The sequence below is a fragment of the Crinia signifera genome, chromosome 2 (genome assembly GCF_055691185.1).
Source record: "Crinia signifera chromosome 2, ASM5569118v1, whole genome shotgun sequence".
Classification (NCBI taxonomy): domain Eukaryota; kingdom Metazoa; phylum Chordata; class Amphibia; order Anura; family Myobatrachidae; genus Crinia; species Crinia signifera.
The window spans coordinates 133,981,045-133,997,783 of NC_139218.1; the positions used below are offsets into that span (position 1 = coordinate 133,981,045).

Consider the following 16,739-nt stretch of genomic DNA (forward strand, 5'->3'; position numbering starts at 1 on the left):
GGCCCCTCCCCCGTGCCCCCCGTGCCCCCATTGCCGCATGCTTACCTGTCCGCGCATCCCGGCTCCCCTCCTGGCTTCAATAAATTCTATGCAGACGGACCACGATAAAATGGCCGCCCCCATACCGCAGACAGTTTCAGAGAACAGTCTGCTTTATGTGGCGGCCATTTTATCGTGGTCCGTCTCCATAGCATTGATTGAAGCCAGGAGGGGAGCCGGGACGCGCGGACAGGTAAGCATGCGGGGGATGGGGGGCGGAGGGATTACTATAGCACCACAGCCCCCCCCCCCCGACGCCCCCATATGCACAGCGCTCCCCCCCCCGCGACCGCGGGGGCTGCGGTGCTATAGTTACGCCACTGGTGAAATACTATGACTGTGTGTATTAGTAAATTTCTAATAAATAAAAATGTAAAAAAAAAAAAATTATTTTGGATTAGATTTTAGATATTTTAGCCAGTGGACAATAATCGTAAATAATGGAATGTTTTATAATGACATGGTTTAGGAAATGGAAAATTTGTGAGGATTTGTCTTTTAAAAGTACATGGGCAATTAGTTAGGGAAGGTAAAACCAATGATTAGATAGAATATAAATATGCAGTGCTGTGCATACAAAGACGCACCATCAGTCGCAACAGCAGGTATTGCACCCTCCCTATGGAGGCATGGAATCTCTGACTGGACATGGCACACTGCACCAGGTAGAGACAGTTTTTTTAAAATGCCAGCAGCCCACAGGCACTGGGGATCGGGCGGAGTAAGCAGAGCTGCATGGGGATGAGGGGAAGCTGGACACTGACACATGTGACACATACACTGTAACAAATCGGGGGATAATAGCCGGCGGATGTGAGCGCTTCTCTGGCTTGGTGGCCTCTCCCCTCTTCTCCCCCCCCCCCCGCTTGCTGCGTCCTGCCCCCGCTTTCCACCTGCTGCGCTGTTCCTGGCCATAATGATCAGACAACCTAATCACTGTGGCCAGGAGCGGCGATACAGGCGGAAAAACAGTAAATTCTCAGCCATATCCCGCTAACTGCCATCCCTGTCCACCCACCGGTACACAGCACTGTACATTCGCCGCCTCTGTCTGCCACCATATAGCAGGCAGTGCTACTCACCCAGCCAGTCAAGCGGCAAGCCACAGCCCGGCTGGCTACAGGGAACCCGGAATAGACAGCAGTGCGGCGTGCAAGCTAGAAGGGCAATGGGCATGGTGGAAGGGGGAGTGCTCTCTGGGTTTCTGCATGAGGACGCTCATTGACCCTGTCACTGCCTCCTCACACAGAGAGCCAGAGACTGAGAAGAGTATCTTTATTGGCTGCTGCAGCTCTCTTGCTGCTGGCTCCGTTAGAATGCTGTGAACCTGAACCCCGGGGGCGCCTGTTCCCCCCTGCGACCACTGGGGCTGCGGAGCCCAAGTTACGCCATTGTTCTGGTGCACGAATGATAAATAGTAATAATAGAATGCAAAACGCAATATTGCTCATTACACATTTTGCAACACACCATATAAGCAAGTATATGTTATTTTTTGTTTTCTTGTTCATTGAATGTGTTATTATATGTGCTGTAATTAATACATTGCTATCAAAAATGTTTGTAAAAAGTAGAATAAAAAAATATAGTTTTAAGTTAGGATTATAATTTAATGCACAGAATCATTGCTGTATTTTAAGAAATACATATAATGTATATATGCATGCATATATAAAATGGATTTGCGCTGCAGATTAATAATTTTAGGGCCTCATTCAGCTTCAGTTGTAGTCTTGCGAAAAAACACAAAACTACAATTGGTAATTCTAACATGCCTTGGGGTGCTTATTTTCCAGCTCTCAGCGGCTGTCCGGACCACGCCCACCCATTTTCTAGAATGTGACCCCACATTAACTCCTCACGCACATGCGCTGTGGTGTGTGCACATGGCAGAATAGTGAAAATCGACCACTAAGGATTTTCACTATTCTACAACTAGAACTAAATTAGGCCCTTTGACCATTTTACCATTCATTTTAATTTACAAAGAGAAATGTGAATTCTATTTTAAAATCTATACTTTACACCCATTTATTAAATTAAATAAAATATACTCAGATGAATTAAGAAAAAGACAACACATCTTACAGTGATAAACTTTTTAATTTTTAAATTACTGTGGTTGCATGGTTACTGTAATGCTGTAGTGATAATTACTTAGAGACAAAGGCATAACTACCATAGGTGCAGTAATACAGCTGGTGTCCACAGCCAAAAGGTGCCCTGTCAAAGTAAACCGTGCTATATACATTTTTCATTATTGAGTGGTACGTATGGGCCCTTAGAAACTTTTTCTATGGATTCTCCAAATATCTAGTTACACCACTGCTCCGAGTCAATGGGGGAAATGTAATAGCGTGAGAGAATCAGAAAGTGAGAGATTTGGTAAGAAATCTACCGTTTTTTTAAAGTTCCAGTTTGATTTTGCAGTGTAAATGATTGCCACTTTTAAAAAAAACCTGGAGATTTCTAACCAAATCTCTCACTTTCTGTGTCTCTCACTCTATTACATTTCCCCCAATATATTCAATGAACAATATGAAGACAATTGTGGGTGATTCCATCCCAGTGCTTTTGTCCAAGCATTCTTGCTTCTTGAAAAACAATGCAGTCCACAGGTTTTGACAAGTTCAAATACAACATCACCTTCATCCCCAACTTAGTCACTGGCTGGAGGGTAGTTGCCTGCCAAGAAATAAAATTATGATTTGTCAGATACGTTTTGCTTGGAATTCTAGAATTACATACTTAATTATAGAGCAAGGCAATGTTATTATCATTATTTATTTTTTATTATGTTTTCTCACTAGACAATGAACTCTAGCAATAGAGAAAACTAAACAAGAACAGGATAAGAGAATATTTTTCACAGTGTTCTGTGACTACTGCGGTAACCATAGTCAGAATATAGAATTATACAGTATAATGCAGTAAGTTAAGAAGCTTTAGAATACTCATACACATTCTATTATCAATGTCACATTGCCTCTTTCTTTCTTCTTCTACTACAGGTAAACCACCGATTATCGGGCAACTGATTGTCCGACACCTCTTTTAATCCAGACACATCAGGTGCCAGAGGCAAGTAAGGCTGCAGGGGAAGCTATTATGTGGAAAGGCTCAGTTAGGCTGTGCGGGTGCTCAGTTTTTGGGAGGGCTCAGTTAGTCCGCAGGGTATGATATCATGTGATGTCATCTGCCTGCTCTGAGCAGGCAGGGGAATGCCTGTGTTTCCTGGGGACCTTCCAGTGTTTCTATGGGAGAGTCCACCATTTTTGTGGGCGCGGCCAACAGGTATGTTCTGGGCCATGTCCTTATAGCTACTAAGGCTAGTATTGCTAAACTATTGAAATCGGAGAATCTACCGTCTATAGAGTCCATCCGAAATAAGGTACATAATCACTTTGTCTACGAGACGGCCGACACCAAGTATTCCTCCTCCTCAAAATCAACTATGAAATGGCTTGGTTGGTCTCTTTATATAGAAAAGTCGGGACACTCGATGCTACACAGCAATCCTCCCAATTTATCTATGCTATGCTCCCAGTAGTTAAGGGCAATTTGGTTTAGAGATACTGTATATTCATATATGTTTATCTTTCTGTGCCTAACTGGATGCAAAATGTACTATTTATGTAATATTCTGACACACTGCTATATGTGAGACAATTTAATTTAATACTTGCTGTTTCATCTCCCCCCCTCCTTCCTTTCTGTACCCCCCTGTTAATATATTGAAATATATTAATATATTGAAAAAGTCACAATAAAAATTTAATGTTAAAAAAAAATGTATACAAGAAAAAAAAACAAAAAACAGTGGCCTCAATCAGTTGCCATTGTGCCCAACAGATCTCCTTTTGACACCTTACTTAAGAGAGTCTCAGCCTGTGTAGTAAAGAAAAAATGTTTTCCAGCATGACAGGCTGAATGTTTTATATTTGTACGCTTTTATATGGGAAATGGCAAATCTGGATGCTCCTTGGAGCAGTGGTGTAACAATAGCTCTGCAGATCCCGCGGTGGCTTGGAGGCGCTAGGTAAGATTGGGCACCTCGGAACTATTGCTGGGGTTAATGCGGGTGCCGCAGCCACCGCAGCTGATGAATATTTTGCTGCTGTTCGTGCACCCTCCCCCTGCTCCTTCTCCTCCCCTCCTCACCGCTGCTGCCCAGTCCAATGTGACTGCTACCCGCCAGGAACAGCAGATCTTCCTCCTGTCAGAATGTCACTTTTAAAATGTCCTCCCCCACACAGCAGATATTTAATAAGGATGCTAGAGAAGGTGGCGACCTCCTCTTGCATCCTAAATAACTGTCTGCTTTAAGGCGGCGGCCATTTTGAAAGTGACATTCAGAAGGAGTGCCGAGACTGCAGACAGGAGGATCTGCTGGTTCCGGTGGACAGCAATGGACCAGGCTGCACCGGCAGAGGTGTGTGGGTGCCCAAACTTTAGTTGCGGGGGGGGGGGGGGGGCTATTTTAAGTTATGCCACTGCCTTGGAGTTAAGCACCTACACACATGTCTGAGGAGATGGAGATCAAGGCTTGTCCTATAATTTTTAGACGCAGAATAATCCCCATTCTACCTTGCATATGAAAACTAGTTTATATATACATTTTGAAGTTCAAACACACAAAATTGACATGTGTAAGAAATACAGTCTTATTGTCCATTTGTTGACAAGCTTATTTAAAAACATAAGTGGGATAAATAAAGCTGTATTGATGAATAAATAAGTACAGGTGGCCCTAGGGAAGGATTAGGATGGACCTGGACCTGGCCTACAGCCCAGTGGGGCACCAGTATTAGGAACCAGCATGGCCAGCTCAGGGAGAAGTCTCATATGATGCCCCGTGACCTTCTCGGGAAGCAGGATTGCATATGATACATCGAATTTGGTCTTTCGGCATGTGACTGATGTCAGATGTGCAGAACGTCCGACCTCTGACTCTGGTCCGATTTCACATGATTTCTTTCCACCAGAATTGGGTGAAATCGGGCCCAATTCGCATAGTGTGTGGGGGCCTTTATACCTGGACATAATGTTTATTGTTTCTCTATGGTTGAAAATGGGGATGTAGATGTCTCCTGTGATGCTTTTATGTGGATAGCAACTTACAAGTTCCTCTGCAGCCAGTGTTCAGCATGACTGCTGCTAGTAAACTCACACTTCTGCAGCTATCCAGAGGCCTGTGATGATTTGCACATAGACCACTTATACTGTATGTGAAATACTATGCCTGTGTGTATTAGTAAATTTCTAATAAATAAAAATGTAAAAAAAAAAAATATTTTGGATTATATTTTAGATATTTTAATTTTGGCCATCATATACACTAAAGTTTCAACTACTATACAACTTCTAGCCAGGGGACAATAATCTTAAATAATGGAATGTTTTATAATGACATGTTTTAGGAAAGTGAAAATTTGTGAGGATTTGTCTTTTAAAAGTACATGGGCAATTAGTTAGGGAGGTAAAACCATTGATTATATAGAATATAAATTTGCAGTGCTGTGCATACAAAGACGCACCATCAGTCGCAACACCAGGTATTGCACCCTCCCTATGGAGGCATGGAATCTCTGACTGGACATGGCACACTGCACCAGGTAGAGACAGGTTTTTAAATGCCAGCAGCCCACAGGCACCGGGGATCGGGCAGAGTAAGCAGAGCCGCATGGGGATCAGGGGAAGCTGGACACTGACACATGTGACACATAGGTACAATATGGGTCGGGAAAAAATTGGACGGTGTGTGGTGCGCTATCAACAGCTGCCGGCACTTGGGTTGTCAGACCCAAATAATTATGCAAGGAAAAAAGAAAGAGTTGTGCCGGCGCTGGCTGTTTTAGGAATAATGTAATGCACGGTTCTCAGAACAATATAACAATTTATTAATAACAATATTATAACAATATAAAAAAATATATAAAAATATATAAAAAGGTGAATCACTTTAGTAATGAAGAATTGAAGCTAGTTATCACGGGGATAATCAAGTATTTGAGCTGGATTAGCTTGAAGTTCAATTTGTGAATAAGAGAATTTGAGCTGTATATTACCATCCCATTTGGCCCGATTTGAATGGCCTGATGCTGTGACACGATGTCCAAAAGGATGTCCTATAATTTCAAGGACTCAAGATTCCCACTAGTGTCCTCTTCTATACATCTGGATCGTTTAGGGATTGTGCAGTTATCCCACAAATGAAGCAGTCCAGGAAAAAACGAGGGTCTTTTGGGGAGAGATGGACGGGTCACTTGGCAGAGAGAATGATGGCAAAGGAACAGCGGTATTCACAGGTGCTCAACGCGTTTCCCCGGGTATCACCGGCTTCATCAGGAGCAAGTATGTTTGTGATGGGTTCAGGACATGGTTTTATACCTGATAGCTAATCAACTATGAGATTCACCTGCGTACATAATTACAAACTAAAAACATTTCTATCATGAGAACCGTGTTTTTCAGTACTAGACATAATAATCATATTTATAATGGAGGCAGTCATATAACTATAAAACCATTTTGTATATCAGAAATCGTTTTTTATAATAAGAAAAAGGAAAACAGGGAGGTCCCTTTGTTAGGTCACATGACCGCAGTAATTAAATCTGTTTTCAGGTAGAAGAATATGGTCAGAGTGTTTACTTACACATTTTGAAAGGTGCTTCCCTGGTTGTGCCACAGTGGTCTCCGCGGCGTATCGCCGTCACGTGCCGATTGCCGGTATCAGCAACGTTGGCGGCGATCCACATACGGAGTTCCGGGCACAACAGATGCGTTGCCAAGCAACAGACGCGGTCACGTGATGCATTACGCGATTCGCGTCGCGCTCGGCAACAGGATATGCATCCTTAGCCGCACTCGTCTGCCGGGGAAGACAACGTCATTTCATCACACAACGTGTGATGCTCCACGGCAGGGAGGCGGGGTCCGGACGGAATATCGCGTTGTCATAGCAACGCCCAAGTGTCTGATCTCGAGAGATCTGACCAGGGAGCATGTTATATTTAAATCTGGATCTTATTAACACGAATCCACGGATGATTTTAGGTAAAGGCAGTATACAGAATAATAATATTATTATAAATCATCTTTCATTTATGACAGTCATTTCAAAAAAGACAGGCAAAAAGCAAAGAATAAAATACATAAGGATATGAATGGATATAAATTATTTGTTAATAAGAACAATAATACATAATGTATAAAGTATGACATACAGAAAAATCGTGAAATATAATCAATAAATAATCAATAAATGGGTCCATGTAAATCGATCAGAAGTAAGGGAATTTTTTTATAATAATTTATGATAAATAATTAATGCCAATAATCATAACAATAATATAATATATATATATATAAAAAAAAAAAAAAAAGCATCAGGCCATTCAAATCGGGCCAAATGGGATGGTAATATACAGCTCAAATTCTCTTATTCACAAATTGAACTTCAAGCTAATCCAGCTCAAATACTTGATTATCCCCGTGATAACTAGCTTCAATTCTTCATTACTAAAGTGATTCACCTTTTTATATATTTTTATATATTTTTTTATATTGTTATAATATTGTTATTAATAAATTGTTATATTGTTCTGAGAACCGTGCATTACATTATTCCTAAAACAGCCAGCGCCGGCACAACTCTTTCTTTTTTCCTCACAATATGGGTCGGGAGTGGCACTGGAAAACTAGGATAAGTTGGTATTCACGTACCAAAATAGATAGATTAAACCAACATAATTACCACCATTGGTAAATCATGAAGTGGTATCTGGTTGGTGGTGCTCCCAAAAAAAGTTCAGCGTTACAACTGAAATAGTGGGGGTCACTAAATGACCAGAAGGAAGGGTGAACAACAAGGTTTTTTGTGCCCCAAAAAACCTTGTTGTTCACCCTTCCTTCTGGTCATTTAGTGACCCCCACTATTTCACATGTGGCACATACACAGTAGCCATCGGGGGATAATAGCCTGCGGAGGTGAGCGCTTCTCTGGCTTGGTGCCCTCTCCCCTCTTCTCCCCCCCCCCCCTGCTTACTGTGTCCTGCCAGCTCCTGCCCCCGCTTTCCACCTGCCACACTGTTCCTGGCCACAGTGATCAGACAATCAGTAACAGTAAGACAAAACAGTAAATTCTCAGCACTGTCCCGCTAACTGCCATCCCTGTCCACCCGCCGGTACACAGCACTGTGCATTCACCGCCTCTGTCTGCCAGCATATAGCAGGCAGTGCTACTCACCCAGCCAGTCAAGCGGCAAGCCACAGCCCGGCTGGCTACAGGGAGCCCGGAATAGACAGCAGTGCGGCGTGCAAGCTGGAAGGGCAGTGGGCATGGTGGAAGGGGGAGTGCTCTCTGGCTGTCTGCGTGAGGACGCTCAGTGACCCTGTCACTGCGTCCTCACGCAGAGAGCCAGAGACGGAGAAGAGTATCTTTATTGGCTGCTGCAGCTGTCTTGCTGCTGGCTCTGTTACAATGCTGTGAACCTGCACCCTGGTGGTGCCTGCTCCCCCCTGCGACCGCTGGGGCTGCGGAGCGCAAGTTACGCCACTGTTCTGGTGCACGAATGATAAATAGTAATAATAGAATGCAAAACGCAATATTGCTCATTACACATTTTGCAACACACCATATAAGCAAGTATATGTTATTTTTTGTTTTCTTGTTCATTGAATGTGTTATTACATGTGCTGTAATTAATACATTGCTATCAAAAATGTTTGTAAAAAGTAGAATAAAAAAATATAGTTTTAAGTTAGGATTATAATTTAATGCACAGAATCATTGCTGTATTTTAAGAAATACATATAATGTTTATATGCATGCATATATAAAATGGATTTGCCCTGCAGATTAATAATTTTAGGGCCTCATTCAGCTTCAGTTGTAGTCTTGCGAAAAAACACAAAACTACAATTTGTAATTCTAACATGCCTTGGAGCACTTATTTTCCAGCTCTCAGTGGCTGTCTGGACCACGCCCACCCATTTTCTAGAATGTGACCCCACATTAACTCCTCACGCACATGCGCTGTGGTGTGTGCACATGGCAGAATAGTGAAAATCGACCACTAAGGATTTTCACTATTCTACAACTAGAACCAAATTAGGCCCTTTGACCATTTTACCATTATTTAACTTACAAAGAGAAATGTGAATTGTATTTGAAAATCTATACTTTACACCCATTTATTAAATTAAATAAAATATACTCAGGTGTATTAAGAAAAAGACAACACATCTTACAGTGATAAACTTTTTAATTTTTAAATTACTGTGGTAGCAAGGTTACTGTAATGCTGTAGTGAGAATTACTTAGAGACAAAGGCATAACTATCATAGGTGCAGTAATACAGCTGGTGTCCACAGCCAAAAGGTGCCCTGTCAAAGTAAACCGTGCTATATACATTTTTCATTATTGAGTGGTACGTATGGGCCCTTAGAAACTTTTTCTATGGATTCTCCAAATATCTAGTTACACCACTGCTCCGAGTCAATGGGGGAAATGTAATAGCGTTAGAGAATCAGAAAGTGAGAGATTTGGTAAGAAATCTACAGTTTTTTGAAAGTTCCAATTTGATTTTGCAGTGTAAATGATTGCCACTTTAAAAAAAAACCTGGAGATTTCTAACCAAATCTCTCACTCTATTACATTTCCCCCAATATATTCAATGAACAATATGAAGACAATTGTGGGTGATTCCATCCCAGTGCTTTTGTCCAAGCATTCTTGCTTCTTGAAAAACAATGCAGTCCACAGGTTTTGACAACTTCAAATACAATATCACCTTCATCCCCAACTTAGTCGCTGGCTGGAGGGTAGTTGCCTGCCAAGAAATAAAATTATGATTTGTTAGATACATTTTGCTTGGAATTCTAGAATTACATACTTCATTATAGAGCAAGGCAATGTTATTATCATTATGTATTTGTTATTATGTTTTCTCACTAGACAATGAACTCTAGCAATAGAGAAAACTAAACAAGAACAGGATGGGAGAATATTTTTCACAGTGTTCTGTGACTACTGCGGTAACCATAGTCAGAATATACAATTATACAGTATAATGCAGTAAGTAAAGAAGCTTTAGAATACTCATACACATTCTATAATCAATGTCACATTGCCTCTTTCTTTCTTCTTCTACTACAGGTACACCACCGATTATTGGGCACCTGATTGTCCGACACCTCTTTTAATCCAGATACATCAGGTGCTAGAGGCAAGTAAGGCTGCAGGGGAAGCTAGGCTGTGGAAAGGCTCAGTTAGGCTGTGCGGGTGCTCAGTTAGGCTTTGGGAGGGCTCAGTTAGTAAGCAGGGTATGATATCATGTGATGTCATCTGCCTGCTCTGAGCCTGTGTTCCCTGGGGACCTTCCAGTGTTTCTATGGGAGAGTCTACCATTTTTGTGGGCACGTCCATGAAACGCTAGGTGTTCCTCCCGCAATACCCCCTGTCTGTCAATCAGGCAGCTAGTACCCCAGCAAATGAAAATTTTGCTGAAGGCGCACGCTGCGGGGGTCTGCACATGTGCATTAATGTAAATGCACATGCGCAGTCCCCCACCATCGGAGACGGAGCCGAATCGGCCCCCAAATGAGCCAGATTTTCGGGGGTGCACCTGTATTACAATACATTCTAAGAACTATGACCATATGGTAGCTAGGACTATCTGCACTACAGAGGGTATTTGAAAAGGAGATAATGATTTGCAGGAGGGTGGCTAAGAATAAGCATATCCTATACACCTCCTGTGTGCTTACGGTTCTATGCTGACTTTGTACAGGCTATTTGAGTTGCTTGGCCCATGGAGCTACAAAAAAACTGTTACGCACACATATAGATAACACATGTATACCACGTGACTTTTTTGCACAATTTTCCATCAAAAGAAAGAACTATTGGCCTCCAAGGAATAATATAATCATTTAAAAATATGTATTTTTTTTTTAAAGCCTAGTATTTAAATTACGTACAACATTTACAGTTCATGTCAAAGACAAGATCAGCTGGGCAGTATTGTTTGTAGGTGATTCCTTTGTAGCAGTTCCAGTAAGCATTCTTATCACCATTTACTGGGTATAGACCTGTGGCTCTCCCGGCACAGAATTCCTTTAGAGTTTTGTCTGGAGATGCAGGAGGGTAGTTGCCTGCAACAGTAAATAAAGTTCTACTTGATTTGCATCCTTAATGTGTAATAGATGATTCAACAGTTATCAAAAATATAAAAATGTTTTAGATTAGATAATGATTCATAGAAAAGCATATGGAATATACTGTAGGATACTAGTTCTCTCAAACTCATAGATAAATATGGTTCCATACAAATACAGTACAAATAAGATGTTCCTCTACACTGCACATTTCACTGGAGAAGTGGATTGAATTGCTGGTCATCATGTCATCATGGTCCTGCCTTTGCATCAAATTCTGCAATTTGCGCATCATTGTCCACCTGAACCTGCTAGCACCATCAAACTATAGTCCAGTACAGTATGCCTGAAAACTATGAAAATTATCTTGGTCCTAAAGGTGCCCATACACGTTACAATTATTGTATACAATTTTGTATACAATATTGCATCTCATTGCATCTCGGTTTTGTTATGAGATTAGATAAGATGAGATCTAGAACAAAAAGGATGTGCAGCACATACTTTTTGTACTAGACCTCATCTCATCGCAAAATCGAGATGCAATATTATATACAATATTGTATATAATAATTGTAACATGTATGGGCACCTTTAAGCAGGGGTGGCCAAACTAGTCCTCAAGATCTACCAACGGTCCTTGTTTTCTAAATCACCTAGCTTGTGCACATCTGTAGTCATTACTAAAGGTGCATACACACTGTACAATTTTTTTGACCAATTTGGTTGAAAGCATAGTCCTGGACGAAAGATGTTGACAAAAGATTTGTCAACAAACAAACGATGAATGATGATGCGCATACCCGCCAGTTGTTCATCAAGATTATTCGTCAACTGTGCATGCCAGTTAATTTGAATATATTTAAAAAAGAGCCTATAAGCTGTAGCTAGATCTTTCTTCTTTCGTCTGTCGTCAATATCTTTCGTCAACATCTTTAGTCCAGGACACTGGGTTCAATGGAAATGTCTTTCAACCAAATTGGTCAAAAAAAAGTGTACAGTGTGTATGCACCCTAACTGTCACATTTTCAAACCTGCAGCATTCATTTATACTATAGACCCACAGGTTGCCTGAAAAACATGAACTGTTGGTAGATCTGGAGGACAGGTTTGGCCACCCCTGGCCTAAAGTGAGTAACAGAGGAGCTATTATCAGTGTGACCATTATTATTATGATTTATGGCCAACAGTGTCACCACCTGGGAGGCTGGTCATCATCTTGCCACCATGATGATGGGCTTATCCTTATGTGGAGACCATTGTTAATATGGCAATGCAATGCATGAGCAATTTTACTACAGCATATGCACACTATTCCCAATGACTAGATAATACAGACAAAGGTGGTATTATTGGGACCTCTATTTTGTGTGTAACATTGGGCCTAATTCAGACCGGAATTGTAAGACAAATTTGTTCTCAAAATGGGCAAAACCATGTGCACTGCAGGTGAAGCAAATGTAAAGTAGCCAGTATTTACCCTGCAAGAAACAAAATAACTCATCCAATTCTAACTCTTACATGTTACATTTGCCCCATCTGCAGTGCAGCATGGTTTTGCACATGGTCATGACTGTGCTGCAGCCCTTACTCTGGATCCACCTCTGGAGGGAACAAAGCAGAAATGTCTGATATCTGCTGCAGGGGCATCTCATTAAGGGGGTGATTCAGGTTGGTTTACAAAAGCAAACGCATTCTTTAATGGACAAAAACATGTGTAATGCAGGTGGGGCTGATGTAACATGTGTAGAGAGTTAGATTTGTGTGAGTTATTTTGTTTCTGTGTAGAGTAAATACTGGCTGCATTACTTTTACACTGCAATTTAGATTTTAGTTTGAACACACCCCACCCAAATATAACTCTCTCTGCACACCTGCAGAGAGAGAGAGATTTTGCTTTTTTTTGTCCAACCTGAATCAGGCCCTAAATACAGGGGAAACTTAATTAAGACTGTTTTACCTTAAAATATTTTTTTTTTATAAATCTCTCGTATTAGTATTTTGCTTCAAATATATAAAGATTTTTCTTATTTTATTATTATTCCAAAAGGCAAGGGGTATTGTGCAATAAAAAAATGTTTTCAAATTCATCAATCATTTGAACCATGATTGTATGGGTGCCGGACAGGGTCCCGACGTCAGGATCCCGACTGTCAAAACACAGAGAGCCGGGTTCCCGACGGCCATCTGCTATTTTCCCTTGTGGGGGTCCAGGACCCCCATAGAGGGAGAATAGAATAGGTGGCTCGAGTAGCGTAGCGAGCCACCGTGCCCGCAAGGGGCTTAGTTGCGCTCACCATGCTGTCTGGGTCCGGCCAGTCGGGCTAATGACTGTCGGGATCCCGACTGTCTGACACCTGTACCACACCCGATTGTATGCAGTGGTGGATTTCTCACTGTGCACATGAGCCATGCATCTAGGGGCATCGCCTGCTGAGGGCTGCAACATAGGCCGCCTCCCAGACAGATATATCCATCTTAAATTTCACAGCGATATGTGACTACCATGGCAACCACAGTCCCATGGCAGATAAATTTTAGAATGTTCCTATGAGCTCTGCTTTCACTGTAATATTCATTCACACTTTCTTTAATCTCCTTTTGTCATCATATAACATGCAAAGAGCTGTAACTCTATGGTAGCTATAACTAGCTGCACCCCAGAGAGGTATTATCTAAATATTAATAAAGAGATAATCACTTATAGGATAGCTAAGAAAATACATCATATGAATCTATAAAACATAGACTATTTGAATTAGTTGACCCCATCTAGCTACAAAAACTGTTCTCCACACATGTACAGGTGTAGCCACGCCACGCTCATCATTGCCAAGCCAATTGGCACATGCAATAAATGTGTTTCACTCCCAGGGCTCAAAGAACTGCATTGAGAGGTGATAGCAATTCCACGCCACGGGTGTGACATTGGTGCAACAAACAAGCATGAGTGATGCAGCAACAGTGATAGTGGCTTTATCTGTAGGTATAACAATTTTTGCACCATTTTCCATCACAATATTTATTTGAATTCCAGTGAATAATCCAATAATTTAACAAGAGTATTGCATCCCACATGTACATTTCATTTTCATGAGCATATCATGTACACAAAGTCTAGAAATGAAATTACATACAGCATTCACAGTGCACGTCAAAGATAAGGTCGGCTGAACAATACTGTTTGTATGTGATTCCTTTGTAGCAGTTCCAGTAAGCATTCTTTTCACCATCTACTGGGTATAGACCTGTGGCTCTCGCAGCGCAGAATCCTTTGAGAGTTTTGGCTGGAGATGCAGGAGGGTCGTTGCCTACAACAGTGAAATGCATATAATAATGTTTTAGATGGATGCAAGATGGTTTCCTTAGGAAGTTTAGTTCAAGGTTTAGACCCTGCCAAACTAGTGTGCATGTGCAAGTGTTTTTTAGTCGAGAAGGGTCTGATAATATCCTTAAAATTGCATTTTTGTATCTAATGGTGTTAGCTATCTTGGGCTGCTCTTAGCACTGGTGTTAGAGGGGCTACTCCTAGGACTGTTGCCTTAGTGGTTACTCTTAAGACCCATCTCTCAACTTCCATGCACGTCCAAACTACTTGAAAGACTTGCCTACACTAGCCTCACACACGTTCTTAACTCGCACAACTTACTGGACCCGCTTCAGTCAGGCTTTCGTGCATAATACTCCACAGAGACAGCACTGACTAAAGTTGTGAATGATCTGGTCACTGCTAAGTCTAAAGGCCACTATTCACTACTAATTCTTCTAGATCTGTCTGCTGCTTTTGACACTGTTGACCACACACTTCTCATACAAACACTACAATCCCTAGGTCTTAAAGACACAGCCCTCTCTTGGTTCTCATCCTACCTATCTAACCACTCCTTTAGTGTTTGTTTCTCTGATTCTACCTCCTTTTCGCTACCTCTTTCAGTTGGAGTACCTCAGGGTTCAGTTTTAGGTCCTCTGCTTTTCTCAATCTATACCTCATCTCTTAGCAAACTAATCTTTTGAATTTCAGTATCATCTGTATGTGGATGATACTCAGCTCTACCTATCCTCCCCGGACCTGTCCCCATCTGTATTGAGCCGTGTCTCTGAATGCCTTTCTGCTGTTTCATACTGGATGTCATCTCGCCACCTCAAACTTAATATTTCAAAAATAGAATTAATTATATTTCTGCCAATAAATAGTAGTTACCAACCTGATATCTCTATTGCTGTTGAGAATATGAAAATCACTCCTACCTCTCAAGCTCGCTGCCTAGGTGTTATCCTTGACTCTGAAATCTCCTTTGTACCCCACATTCAATCTGTCTCAAAATCATGCCACATGCACCTAAAAAACATATTCAAAATTCACCCTTACCTTACACAAGAAACTGCAAAAACTCTCATCCATGCTCTGATTATCTCACGCATTGATTATTGCACTAGTCTCCTTATTGGCCTTCCCCAATACAAACTCTCACCACTATAGTCCATCATGAATGCAGCTACGAGGCTAATCTTTCTAGCCAGACTTTCATCGTCTACAAAGCTACTCTGTCAGTCACTGCATTGGTTACCTGTATTCTACTGTATTCAATTCAAAATATTTTACTTACACACAAAGCCATAAACCAAACTACACCAACATACATATCTTCTCTTATCTCAAAATATCTTACAATCTGACCTCTACGCTCTTACCAATATCTGCGTCTCTCATCCACACTCATAACTCGCTCCCATTCCCGATTGCAGGACTTTCTTCGGGCTGCATCCACTCTGTGAAATGCCCTCCCAAGCACAATAAGACTCTCCTCCAGTCTCCAAACCTATAAGCATTCCCTGAAAACTCATCTCTTCAGGCAAGCTTATCAAATTCCAGAACCAGTTACGGAACCTTGTATTCTGGTGGAATCGATGCAATAAATAATACAGTATCTATCCTTATGTATCAATGCCTATTTCCCTATAGATTGTAAGCTTGCGAGCAGGGCCCTCCTACCGATTGACTTTCTGTAAATACCCTGTTTGTTGTATCACTGTCTCCTTTTGTAAAGCGCAATGGATTATGCTGCGCTATATAAGAAACTGTTAATAATAATAAGACTGGTGCCAGTATGACTACTTTTAGGACTGATGCCAGAGGGATTTCTACTAGGACTGGTGTCTGAGGGACTACTCTTTGGGCTGGTCTGAGAGGGGATATTCTTAGGACTAGTGCCAGTGTGGCTGCTCTTAGCTCTGGTGTCAGAGGGCTATCTGTAGGCCTACTACCAGCATGACTGCTCTTTGGGCTTATGTCAGAAGGACTAGCTTTGGGTCTGATTTAATGGCCACTTTTTGGACTGCTATCAGGATGGTTATTCTTGGGGATGTTATAAGAGGAAATATTATAAGTGTGGTTGGTCTTAGGGCTGCTGTCAGAGGATTCACACTTATGGGCCCTACACATGGGCCGACTTTCAGGCATTTTCTGAGCGATTTTACTAAATTGCTCAGGAAATAACTGAAAATGCATGTAAATTGCGTGTAGACCGCACAGCAAT

General features: G+C 41.5%; 1 long non-coding RNA gene across 1 annotated transcript; it reads right to left on the bottom strand.

The window, feature by feature from the left end:
- Positions 1-9,697: 9,697 nt before the first annotated feature.
- LOC146058870 (uncharacterized) lies at positions 9,698-14,455 on the bottom strand. The gene is made up of 3 exons (XR_014470015.1): positions 14,340-14,455; positions 11,026-11,199; positions 9,698-9,875 (listed from the first exon to the last, which is right to left on the bottom strand). It is a non-coding gene; the product is annotated as an uncharacterized LOC146058870 (long non-coding RNA).
- Between the last annotated feature and the right edge of the window lie 2,284 nt (positions 14,456-16,739).